The following is an 11,827-nucleotide window of genomic DNA, read 5'->3' on the forward strand; positions in this document are numbered from 1 at the left end:
GCAGGAGAAGGAAGGGGCAGCAGGCTGGAAAGTATCCCCAAACGAACCACGAAGTAGCCGTTGCCAAAACTTGGTAATCTGACGAAGCAGATGTAGCAGGTTGTTCTTCGTCAACATCCTCAGAAGAACCGCTAAGTTCTCCTTCTTCCTTACCCGAGTGAAAATCCGAAGGAAGAGGCACAAGTCCTTTCGCTCCAAGTCTCCTATCCGAACGATGACGAGAAGAAGAGGGTAACAGATTCTTAACAGTCACAGGATCAGGAATCACCCTTAGAGGCGAACGTGAAGAAGAAGGAAGACGTGAAGCGTCAGCCAAAGCCTCGGGAACAACATACCGAGAGATAGCGAACTTCCACATTCGCGTCCACAGAGCTCTTACTACAACGTCTACTAGCGTCCATCTGAGCGTCCAACCTAGCGTCCTCTCGAGGCGTCCAAATCAGCGTCCGACCGAGCGTCCAGCGAAGCGTCCAAAGGAGCGTCCATCGTAGTGACTCTTCTAATGTCCCGCGAAGAAACTTGATCAGGCTACCCGACTAGCGTACCGTAGAGCGTCGACACTCTCATGTCGAAGAGGGGCAGAACGCATAGAAGTCCGTCCGACAGCTACAAACTCGTCGTCAGCAGAAGCGTCGAAGTCGGAACGCCGAGCGTCATCTCGACGAGAAGAGAGAGGAGCATGAAGAGATCTCTCTCTAACCTGACGTCTAACGTCACCTCTAGACGAACCCTGGGGAGCAGAAACGAAGTCTAGAGGGCGAAATATCAGGATACGTGGGGACGAAAGAGGAGCAGTTGGAGAAGACTGCCTTGTTTTCTTGATCGGAAGTCTATCGTCTTTCCTGCGATGAGGAACCGTCTCCTTCTGCTTCAGTAAAGCGTCCAGTTGCCGTTGCATAGCAATGATGATCTCCGTCTGAGATGTCTCCTTAACGCGAGACGAGCTGCGCTTGTGAGAAGGAGAGGGGCGAGGGGAGGACGCCTTCTTCTTCTCCCAGGAACAGACCTTGGCTCTAGAGCGACTGGGGCGCTCGCGGGCGTCATCATCAGATGACGTCCTAGACTTCTTCTGGGGCGGAAAAGCTACGCTTTCCGGAGAAGAATGCCACTCAGACATAGCATGACGTGAAGCATCAAGATCTTGAAGAGTCCTCTTCAAAGGTCGCGAATCCGAACGAGATTCCCACCCCTTGGCGCGGGGAGGGACCGCGTCGGAAGACGAGAAACAATCCTTCAGGATACGTGCTCGAGCACGCTCCTTAGCAGCCTGGGAAGCGTCCACAGGAACTGCTGAAGGGACGTCAGATCGGTGGGGGGTTTCCCCGTAACCCTCCTTCGGCCTTCGACATGCCCTCTCCCTGAGTCCTGGGAGTCCGGCAGAGGTCCCAGCCTAGAGGCGCTATAGGGCCGATCTGACACCCCCTCCACTTCACTAGGGGCACTATCACTGCACTTATTTTGCCTGTTTTCAAGGGCAAGCACTTTAGATTCAAGCGTCTTCAAAGAATCCAGGATAAGCGAAAGGGCATTACCCTCCGCAGACACCACTTGAGGGCCCGAAGGCAACACTACGGGTTAGGAGACACAAAATCTAAAGGAGGGTTAGAAGGGATACATTAAGACCCTGTCTGCTACCCGACTTACTCCTGGAGGAAGACCTCCTGATCCTATCACGTTCTAACTTATTTACGTAGGATTCATACGTCTTCCATTGTAAATCATCCAAGCTTTCACACTCATTACAGCGCAAATCATATTACACTCTTGCCCCCTACACCCTTTACGCAATGTGTGAGGATCAACCAAGGCTTTTGGTAGCCTAACCTTGCATTCCACTTTCGGACACACCCTGGCACTAGCCGAACTACATCCAGACATATTTAAGGAAAAAAACTAAGCCAAATTCAAAACAGTCCAAAATCACGTATGCCAAGCTATCGATCCAAAACCAAAAAACCAAAAAGTCAAGAGGATACTCAAGCAATGAAAAGTTTTCCAAAATCCTGAGGCGGAGGTGTGTAAACAGATGTTTACGACACCGGCGACAGAAGAAATCTGATAGAAAATGGGAATGGTTCCTGATACCCGCCTCCCAGCGGCGGGAATGGGTACTAACCACCCAACTCCCACTACGCGTGTCGTAAGTTTTAGAAAGAAATTCTGTCGGACTTCAGAGAATACAGCTATATATATATCTGACAGGTAAGTTTCATGAACAAAATGGTATTTCTGTGGCATGATAATGATCGTAATAGTACGTATGTTTATCTTCTTGAGTAGACTGGTTTGTTTGTTTTCCTTTTTTTTTAGTTTTAATTTTTCAGCAGAAATCAAAATGTTATATTTGAAGTAATTTTCACACATTTTTCAAGTATTACTGCTGGCTATCTATGTTCAAACATTTGGATATTGTTAATCTCTGAAATAATGGAAAAGTGTTTACATGGCATCTCACGTTTTCCTCCTTCAAAATGTTTCCTCCATTCCCAACTCCAAAATAAACCTTAAGTTTAGTCTATCCTCTCCTCTATATGAAAATGATGAGCGAAAAAAAGATTTAATCAAGCACCCTTGCTTGCTTTATTTTAGGCGTAGACCTAGTCTAAAAACAATGCTCACACATGAGGCGCGCGTTTCAGTAGCAAATGCAATACGTATTTAAGTGTTAAGTTTGGAGTGAAGGCAATGTTACGTACATAGGTTACATGTGCGGTTCGGTAGCGAATGCAATCTTTAAGCTTTGTTTAAGATTGCCGGTAAAGAAGAGGTTAGCCATAGCTTAAATCAGAGAAGCCACTATGGTATATATGGGTGTAGTAATTAAGAAATTAAGACGATTCTAATATGTCTACTGTAATACGTCAATGTTTATGTGTGAGATTTGGTAGTGAAACCACTGTTACATACGTAACGTGTGGTTCGGTAGCAACGCAATCTAAGCTTTTTAAGCTTGCCGGTAAAGGAGAGGTTAGCCTTACCTTAACTCACAAGCCGCTATGGTATACATAGTAATTAAAGATATTAAGTAGATTCTTTTATTTCTGCCGTAAAAATACGTCAATGTTACACTGAGATTTGGTAGTGAAACCACTGTTACATAAGTAATGTGCACGGTTCGGCAGCGAACGCAATCTTTATGCTTTGTTAAGCTTGCTGGTAAAGAGGAGGTAGGTTAACCTTAGCTTAAATCAGAGAAGCTGCTATGGTATACGTAGCAGTTATAGAAATTAAGACAATTCTTTTATGTCTACTGTAAAAATACATCAATGTTTACGTATGTGATTTGGTAGTGACACCAGTTTACCGTGTGCGCGGTAACGAACGCAATTTGTATGCTTGGTTTGTCAGCATCCACATAAGAAGAGGTTAGCCTCATATTAAACTCAAGAGATGCTGGTACATAATGGTATAGTAATTATAGAAATTAAGAAGACTTTTACTTTGAGTACGTATATATGTACCATGTACCATAATTATTTTCAAAGTCCGATAAGCTTGAAACCAGCCCTGATATTTGACAAAAATTTGCCGTCGTAGAAGACGCACCTTTTTTATAAGGATATTTTTTGAAAGCAAAAACCGTTAGTATCATCACCTTTTCTGAAAGATAATTTTAAAGTGATTTTGTATACGGTACTACAGTCGACTCCGTATAAGATGACCATAAATTAATACCGAATGTAAACGTTTCTAGGCTTATAGCAATGATATGGTTTGTTTACTACCATAGTCCGCTATAAGCCACCATGGCTGTGCTATGGTTTGTTTACATCCTTTCATGCCACAGCCTGCCGACTTAATGTAGGCAATTTTTCGTACGTTTTTGATAAATATGAATTGGGTTTAATTTTAATAGTTAATTAATTTACTGTAATAATTAGACCTGCTTTTCAATGTTTTATTATGTTAGCAACACGTTTTATGCCTACCCACTACACTACATTCTACTTACTAGTTACCTAAGTAGCCTGTGGCGCTCGGTCAACAATCGGTTGGACGTAGGCCAGTTTTTTTTTATACTATATATTATACATTTAAAATTATAAATATAATGTTTAATATGACATTTATTTAACTCTTAACTTATTTAGTTGTAATTTACATGTAATGTATTGTATAAAAAGGCAAGGTTAGGGTAGTAACTGGTGGTCAGGAACGGATTAATCCATTTTCAGTTATTTCTTATGGGAAACTTGATTCAGATCTTGAAATAATAGAATTTCGATGCTCCTTCTGGAATGGATTAACATCGAGATCCGAGGCTCTACTCAAATATATAACTTTTAAAAAGATTCATTGAAAAGATGCATATGCGTTACGTTTGTATTTTATAATTATACGTAGCCATCAGCAGCCTCACACCGTTCAATTATGACAATGTCAGACTGAATTTAATTAGCGTTTCGTGTTCAATTTCTTTTTATACTGAATTATCATATGATCAGATTCTCTTTTTCTTTTTGTACAAAATTACCATACGTCAGAATGCAATGAACCTCCAGAATTAGCAGATATTAATACTTACTTTACTGTACTTGTAGTATATAATGCCCTGTAGGCCAGGCTACTGTATATGTATACGATACACCATAGTGTACGCTAGGCAAACTCTTGTTAGTGTTATTCAATTTCTCTTTGTACTGAACTATCATAAGTCAATCTTCATTGAACCTAGAGAATTAGCTGATTTAAATAATTACTAGTATACTGTATGTGCAGTGTAGGCTAGGCTGCCATATAGGGTAAACAACTGCGTGGACTGTCCAACTCACTGACTACCACGGCTAGGCCACCCTCCGAAAAAGTACTTTTAACACGTCCTGACATTGGAGATGGTCATCAGTCACGAGTTGTTGGTGGAGAGAGAAGGAACCCAAGACCTCTACTCTCCTTTCGAAGTAAGTATTTTCTCCAAAGTTAGAAATTAAGGCCAGATTTTAAGATTTAAACAGAGGGTAATGAAAAGGGTGGCCAATGCAGTGCCCACAACCCCAAAACGCTTTTGAAGTTTTTACTTACAACTCCAAATATTTTGAAGATTGACGCCATCTCGATGTTTGCGGAGTCGCTTGTGTCAACAAACTTCCCATTTCCTGTGCTAAATCCGCACACCACTTGTACCCATAGACGCTGGGGCACTTTCATCACAACAATCGTAACCCTGACCTCTTACCAGTACTTATTCATACTTATTCAAGGGGACTACGGCATTCTTTGCGGCGTTTCGTGGTGTTTTGCGCTCTTTAATTGTTTATCAGTGTTGTCAATTGGTATGTGTTTACTCCCCAAACTGGGTATAAGACTTACACAAAACCGAGGAAATAAGTGAAATTAGAGTATCTATTTGTAGTATACATACATATTACAGCAATTTTATCAATACTGCATTACTAGTTGATAGTAATGCAGTAATGATAAACAATTCATGGAAACAGTTGGTAAATGCATCGGCATATGTGTGAAGCTCCATTACATTGGCAACGATGAGTCTTTTTGCTGTCGCCTGCTCGTACTTCAGAAATATCTGTAATTTTTCGGGGTTAATTTGGTTGCAAAAAAGGGATAATAGACATGAATTACATAAACATTTTGAAGTAAAGTTAAAACAAATAATGAATAAAGTCAACAATTAAGGGAATAAAGCTTTGCATCTCATAAACATATAGTTGTCTGGTGCTCGTAATCGTGTTTGCAGAGTGAGCGCTTAGGAACCAGGAACAGCAACGTGGTTCAAGTGCAATGTGGAGTGAATTAAGACCAAAATGTGTATAATTACAATCAAATAAGCACTGTGGAGTTTCAGTTGTGATAGCAGTAAGGATAAAACCACCGAATACAAGGTAAAAATGAATTCAGCTCAAACCATAACCCCGGGAATAAAAAGTTTCATACTTTCAGTAATATAGGCAACAAAATGTTGTTTTATTGTGCTGATTACAACTGCAATCTTGAGTAAGATCAATAAACGTTACATATAACACTGAACATTGTTCAAATGAGTGCTGGGAAGGCAGGGAAAGCCGGTGGATGTCTGTGGTTAGACCGGCCAGCCACACGATTACCGCCATATTGGATTTCAAAACTGCCTTGAAAACATATTTTACGAAAAGCTCACATGCTTATTTTAGTTCGTATGGGGCTTTCATATATCACATTATGTTGACGAAACTTCAATCTTTTGAATGGTATGCTTAAAGTTGTAATTGTATTCTTGTTTCTCCAATTAAATACTGAGTGAATAGGGCCTGGCCAGTGCGATGACGATGGATCGTCATCACGCATGGATGGTTCTGATTACCCCATTGTAGGCTAGGCTACATTCGAGATATAATTGTTCCAACAAATGATGGGTTTCTTGGAACCTAACCCCATTGTAAGTAGGAAATACATGTAAAAAGAAATGACACCATTTGCACCAGTTACTTCGTAGCATAAATCCTCCTCTACTCTCGTCTTTTGATCAACTGAAAAAATAACCTAAGACATAGGGCTATAGCCTAGCCTAGGCTACAGGGTTATAGATTAAATTGCCGTACACAAACCTTACGTGAAATCATTAAGAAATCATACAGTATCATTGAATCAGACAGTCTTAGGAAAAAGTAGGCCAAGATACAGGATACAGTAATGAGATCCTACAGAAACTTATAGCCTAAACCTTTGAGTATATCATTGAGATATCATCATAAAATACAGGTAGGTAGTAACTCATTTCATTTACAGTCTTGGGTTAAGACCCCATAGTAGAAGGCTAAGGTCTATAGGGTAACCTTGGAGTACTAACATACATAACTCTAGAAGTTAAGGATATAACCTATAAACATCTATAACTCACCGAGGCAAAGGCCTTCCATCCCATAGCTACTTACTTATAATGACAGAAAGAATTGATTGATTGAGTGCTCAGCCTACGACACCAGCAGCGATCTTCATTCCTGACTCTCACGGTCTTTTCAGGCCCACATTTTTACAGTAATTATCAGTTATACTGGTAATTTATCAATTATTACGATTAATTATGCATTCTCTCGGGCGTCAAGACGGCAATTATTATTATAGATCAAAGACGTTTGATTAGGAGTTACGATACTAGTAATGCAGTCAATGGCGTCTCTTTGTTGACATCTTGGGCATCTTCTATTTGACATTGTTGATGTTTGTGGTTCTGGTTAAGAAGTGGTTTCGGTTGTTTTCATTCATTCTAATAAGTCAATTGGTGGACATTTATAAATAATCAGTGAGGAAATAACTAAAAATTCAGTTGAATTATTAATAAACTGGATAATTTAATGGTAATTATTAAGGCAAATAATGGATTCAGGTAATGGCGATTTGTTAACGTTTGTCGTCGTCTCCTAAGGACTTTAGTTCGTGGTTCCGGTTTTGAATTTGGTGTTTTGTATCGAACCTAATTGATGAATAGGGGAACGTTAGATATAATCTTGGAAAAAAAAATAATAAAAAAATATAGATAATTTATTCTATTAAGAGATAATTAGGATAGTAGTAGGTGGGATATACCTTTGAAACGGCTACATTGCTTGTTTTATTCCTCCTTTGTTTGTTTGTGTTTGAGTTTCTTCTCTCTGAAATACCACATTTCTTATAAAATCTTTCCTATTCTTCAATTCCTCCTTCAGTAGATCTACTAATAAGAGTATAATTGCTACTAAGTCCTCTTTATTTTCTTGATATGGTTGCTGCATAAAACTATATCTATTTCTAATCTCATTGTATGCTGCGCAGTAAAGTGAGAAATGTTCTACATTTTCGTTTTGTTTTATTTTATTGTATGCTGGACAGTAAAGTAAGAAATGTTCTAAATTTTCGTTTTGTTCCTCACAGCATAAACATTTTGTATCTTCTCCTTTATCCTATTTCTATAATTTAATCCTAGTATACCTAGTCTGGCCCTATTGATCAGCATTGTTTTTTTCAGTGTTGTCATACCAGATTTCTTCTCTTATGTTTTCTTTATAATTTCTGTAGATTCTTAACGCTGACTTTTCATTTATTTCTTTCTGCCATGCTTTTCTGTCCCAGGTGTTTATTATTTCTCCTAATTGTTTGTCTAAGTTTAAACTGCTTCAATTTTACTTAAGTTAATGTTTAGTTCTTTCATATATTCTTTTACTTGCATTATCCAAGAGGTTTTTTGTTTCCATACTGATCCATGGTTATCTCATATAGGAGCCTGTTTCCACCATTCTTCAGTGTATGTTTCAGGTAGAATAGTTTATTCTTGATAGCTCTTGAGTAGCAGGAAGAGGCCCCTATTTCAGATCTTAACACACAACTTGCTGTGTAACTTGGCGATTTCAAAATTGCTCTATATACTTGATTGTCTATCTTCTGAAACTCATTTATAGTTTTTCTTGTCAAGTTTCATGACTTCCATGGCATACATGAATGAGGGCATCGCTAATCCTTTTCCAATACAATTTCCTATTTTTACTCTGCTACAGCTTTTATTGATGACTGAATTAGCCATGTTTGCCACCTGCTTTGCTTTAATTTGGGCCCTTTTTATCTGTTCTCTGAAGCAGTCTTTTATGTTGTTGATTGTCATTCCTAGGTATTTAATATGCTTAACTAATTTTATTCCTTCTATGTGCTCCATATTTTCCATATCATCGATACTATACCTGTTGTCGTATATTAGTATGTTACTCTTGTCCTTGGTTTATGTTAGGCACATTCACTCGCTATTTCCATAAGGGTTTTTATTGCTTTTGTTGATTTCTTCTAGTGTGTGTCCTAGTATTAATCCATCATCTGCATATAATAGTGCCATTATCCTTACTACTTCATTTCTAAAACCTTCTGTTGTATTTTCTAATTTTTCTATTATCAGGTACTTTATTAGTAGAAAGAATAGGGTTGAGCCATTGCATCCCTGTCTTATTCCATTAGTTACACTTAGCTCTTTTTGTTCTATATTATTAAGGCATAGGCTTGTTACATCATTTGTATATATCTTTGCAACTTCATTTATTACTTTTGCATGCAGCCTATATTCATCATGACCTCAATGAGCTTTTTCCTATTAATTGAGTCAAATGCTTTTTGGAAGTCTATGATACTACAAATAATGGGTCCTTTCTTCTGTATGTTTCTTGTATGCAGTATTGTAAAATATATAAATTATCGATTCCCCTCCTTTGTGCGGTAAAGCCTGATTGCAGTTCATTCATTTTTCCTATATTTCTAATGTGCACCTTTCTCTTTTGGTTTTCAAGATCCCCATGAAAATTTTATATAAAGGATTTGTTAAAGCAATTGGCCTAAGATCTTTGACTGTGGTGTTTTGTTTCTTGGGTGTAAGTGTTGTTTTTTACTTAAAGTATGCTGTTTAAACATTCTGCCAATTCTTTTTTAAGGTTGGTACTTTGTAAGAGTAGTTTGAACAGAACTGGCTTCATTCCGTCTGGCCCTGGTCCTTTATTTGCCTTCATTTTCTCAGGATGATTTTTTACATCTTATTCTGTCATGTTGATTTCTTCCATGGGTCTAATATCTGTCTCTGTTAGATCATACACTCCATGCATGTGTTCTCTTAAAGATATATGGTATTTCAGCTGCTGTCTTAATTTTTTCACTATTTCTTCCATGTCATGTTTGTACTGTTCTTTCTTGCTTTCATTCTATATCTCTCCTATTTTGTTCTCTTCTTTTTGTTATATTGTTTCCCAGAATTTTAACAGCTCTTTCCTAAGGTTTCTTCCTTCATCTCTTGGTTATTTTCGCCTTATATCCTTATCCATTCTTTTTTTGATGTGGTCTTTCCTCTCAGCATGTCTGTATATTCCCAGATTTTCCTGTGTCTGTTTTTATCATCCATTATCTCATTTCTAACCTTTTCTTCATATTCTTCATATGCTTTCTTTATTATTATCTGTACTTTTTTTTGTTTAAGATATACTTCTTTCATAGTGTCTCTTTTCTTCTATTCTTGTGGCTTTCCTTTTTAATTTGTTATATATCCTTCTTGGACTTATTTCTTTCTTTATTTCTTTGGTGACCCATACTGGTTCTATTTCTTCTTGCTTTCCAGTCTTTAACCTTCTTTTGATTATCTTCTCTAGGTTATTTGCTTTTTGCTTCACTCATGTTTTTCTTCCAACTGGGCTAGATCTCCTTTTCTGTCTTGTTGGCTTACTTTATACTCTATATATTCAAGGTATTTCCTGGTAGACTCTGCTGTAACTTTCAAATATTTGATTTCTTTTGTTTCATTTCTGAATGTTTTCCTTACTTTAGTGCTCTTTCTGAATTGGACCTTTATCAGGTGATGGTCTGATAGGTCATATTCACATTCCCTCATCTATCTACGTACATTCATAGTTTTTATACATGTTTTGGTTGACTAGGGCAAAGTCTATAGTGCTGTTCTGATCTCCTCTACTCCAGGTTATCTCTCCTTTGCAGCTGGGATCTCCATTAATAGACGTTAGGTCGTATTTTTCCATTAGGTCCATAACGTATCTTCCATTTTGGTCAGTTCTTTTTGTCCCTGCGAAACCTAAATGCCATTGAAATCCCCAAGGACAATCACAGGCAGGTCTGTGGCTTTCTCTATTGCTACATGTAAGGCGCTTATTATTCGTTTATTTCTTTCTTTACCACTGGTTCACATGTAGACTAGAATTAGTTTAAATATTGCAGTTCTATAATTACCCTTTACTATTAGAATGTCTTTGTGTTCTGACTTTTCTTTTTCCATCTAGATCTCTCCTTTGGTTCTATACATTATTAGTAAACCTCCTCCTTTGGTGTCGTCTTCATCTCTCATTGAGTCTATCACTCTGATGCTTGTTGGGAATAGTAATTTTTGCTGTTTAAGGTGTGTTTCTGTGATGCACATAATTGTGTTTTCTTTTGTTAGGTCCACAGCTCGATTATATTTGCTTTTGTCAGTCCTTGGGTGTTTATGAGCTTTATTTCAAGATTTCTTGATGTATCTTCTGTCTTGCTCACTATCTTTTCACTTTCTCTATTTACAAAAGTGCTTCTACCATCTAACCATTTATCTATCATTTGCAAACAACTATTTTCTTCTAGGCCTATTAGCCTATAATTGTTACTAAAGTTACTTCCTTCACCTACCTGCCCTAAACTAATTTCCCTTCTTCTACTTCCTACCTCAGAGTTCTTAACATTACTACTAGATATTCTATTTTCTCCTAACTCAAATTATTTACACTCCTAAAAATATTATTACTCCCTATCTCTAAATTATTTACATTTCTATCTATTTTATATTTTCCTACCTCTAACTCATTTACACTTCTAACAATTCTATTGTTTCTATCTATATTTCCCTGGACTTCCTTTTTAGAGCATTCTAGTCGTCTGAAAGTTTTCCCTTCTCTTCAGCTCTCCCTTACTTATGAACCATCCTTCCTCTTTGTTTTCCTGCTTTTTCTTTAATTCAGATCTCATTATGCTATTTTTTCTCATTCTTTAACAGTCATGTCTGGTACTAGTATATAAATGATGATAAGTACTCCGGCCGATGTAGTAGTAGTGGTAGGTGGAATTTGCTATAGAAACGGCTCCCCTGCTTGTTTTTTTATTCCTCCTTTGTTTATGTTAATGTTTTCTATTACCAGATTCAAATGCTTTTTGGAAGTCTATTGATACCAGAATAATGGGCCCTTTATTTCTCTAAATTTCTTGTATGCAATTCTTCTTTGTTTGTTAAAGCCTGATTGCAGTTCATTTGTTTTCCCTATATTTCTAATATGCGTATCTATTTTGGTTTTCAGGATTCCATGAAAATTTCAAATGATACAGTTGTTAATGCAATTGGCCTAAGATCTCTGAC

At 37.7% G+C, this 11,827-nt stretch overlaps 1 protein-coding gene across 2 annotated transcripts in view; it reads right to left on the reverse strand.

Annotated features, from left to right (window-relative positions):
• Positions 1-7,114, reverse strand: part of LOC135199280 (zinc finger protein 436-like) — a 534,458-nt gene extending 527,344 nt beyond the window's left edge. For both annotated transcript variants that reach the window (XR_010311016.1, XM_064227179.1), the window contains exon 1: positions 6,870-7,114. The gene's annotated coding sequence lies outside the window, so the exon portion shown is untranslated. The remainder of the gene's footprint in view (positions 1-6,869) is intronic.
• Between the last annotated feature and the right edge of the window lie 4,713 nt (positions 7,115-11,827).

Source organism: Macrobrachium nipponense, chromosome 25, assembly GCF_015104395.2.
Source record: "Macrobrachium nipponense isolate FS-2020 chromosome 25, ASM1510439v2, whole genome shotgun sequence".
NCBI classification, from domain to species: Eukaryota; Metazoa; Arthropoda; class Malacostraca; order Decapoda; family Palaemonidae; genus Macrobrachium; species Macrobrachium nipponense.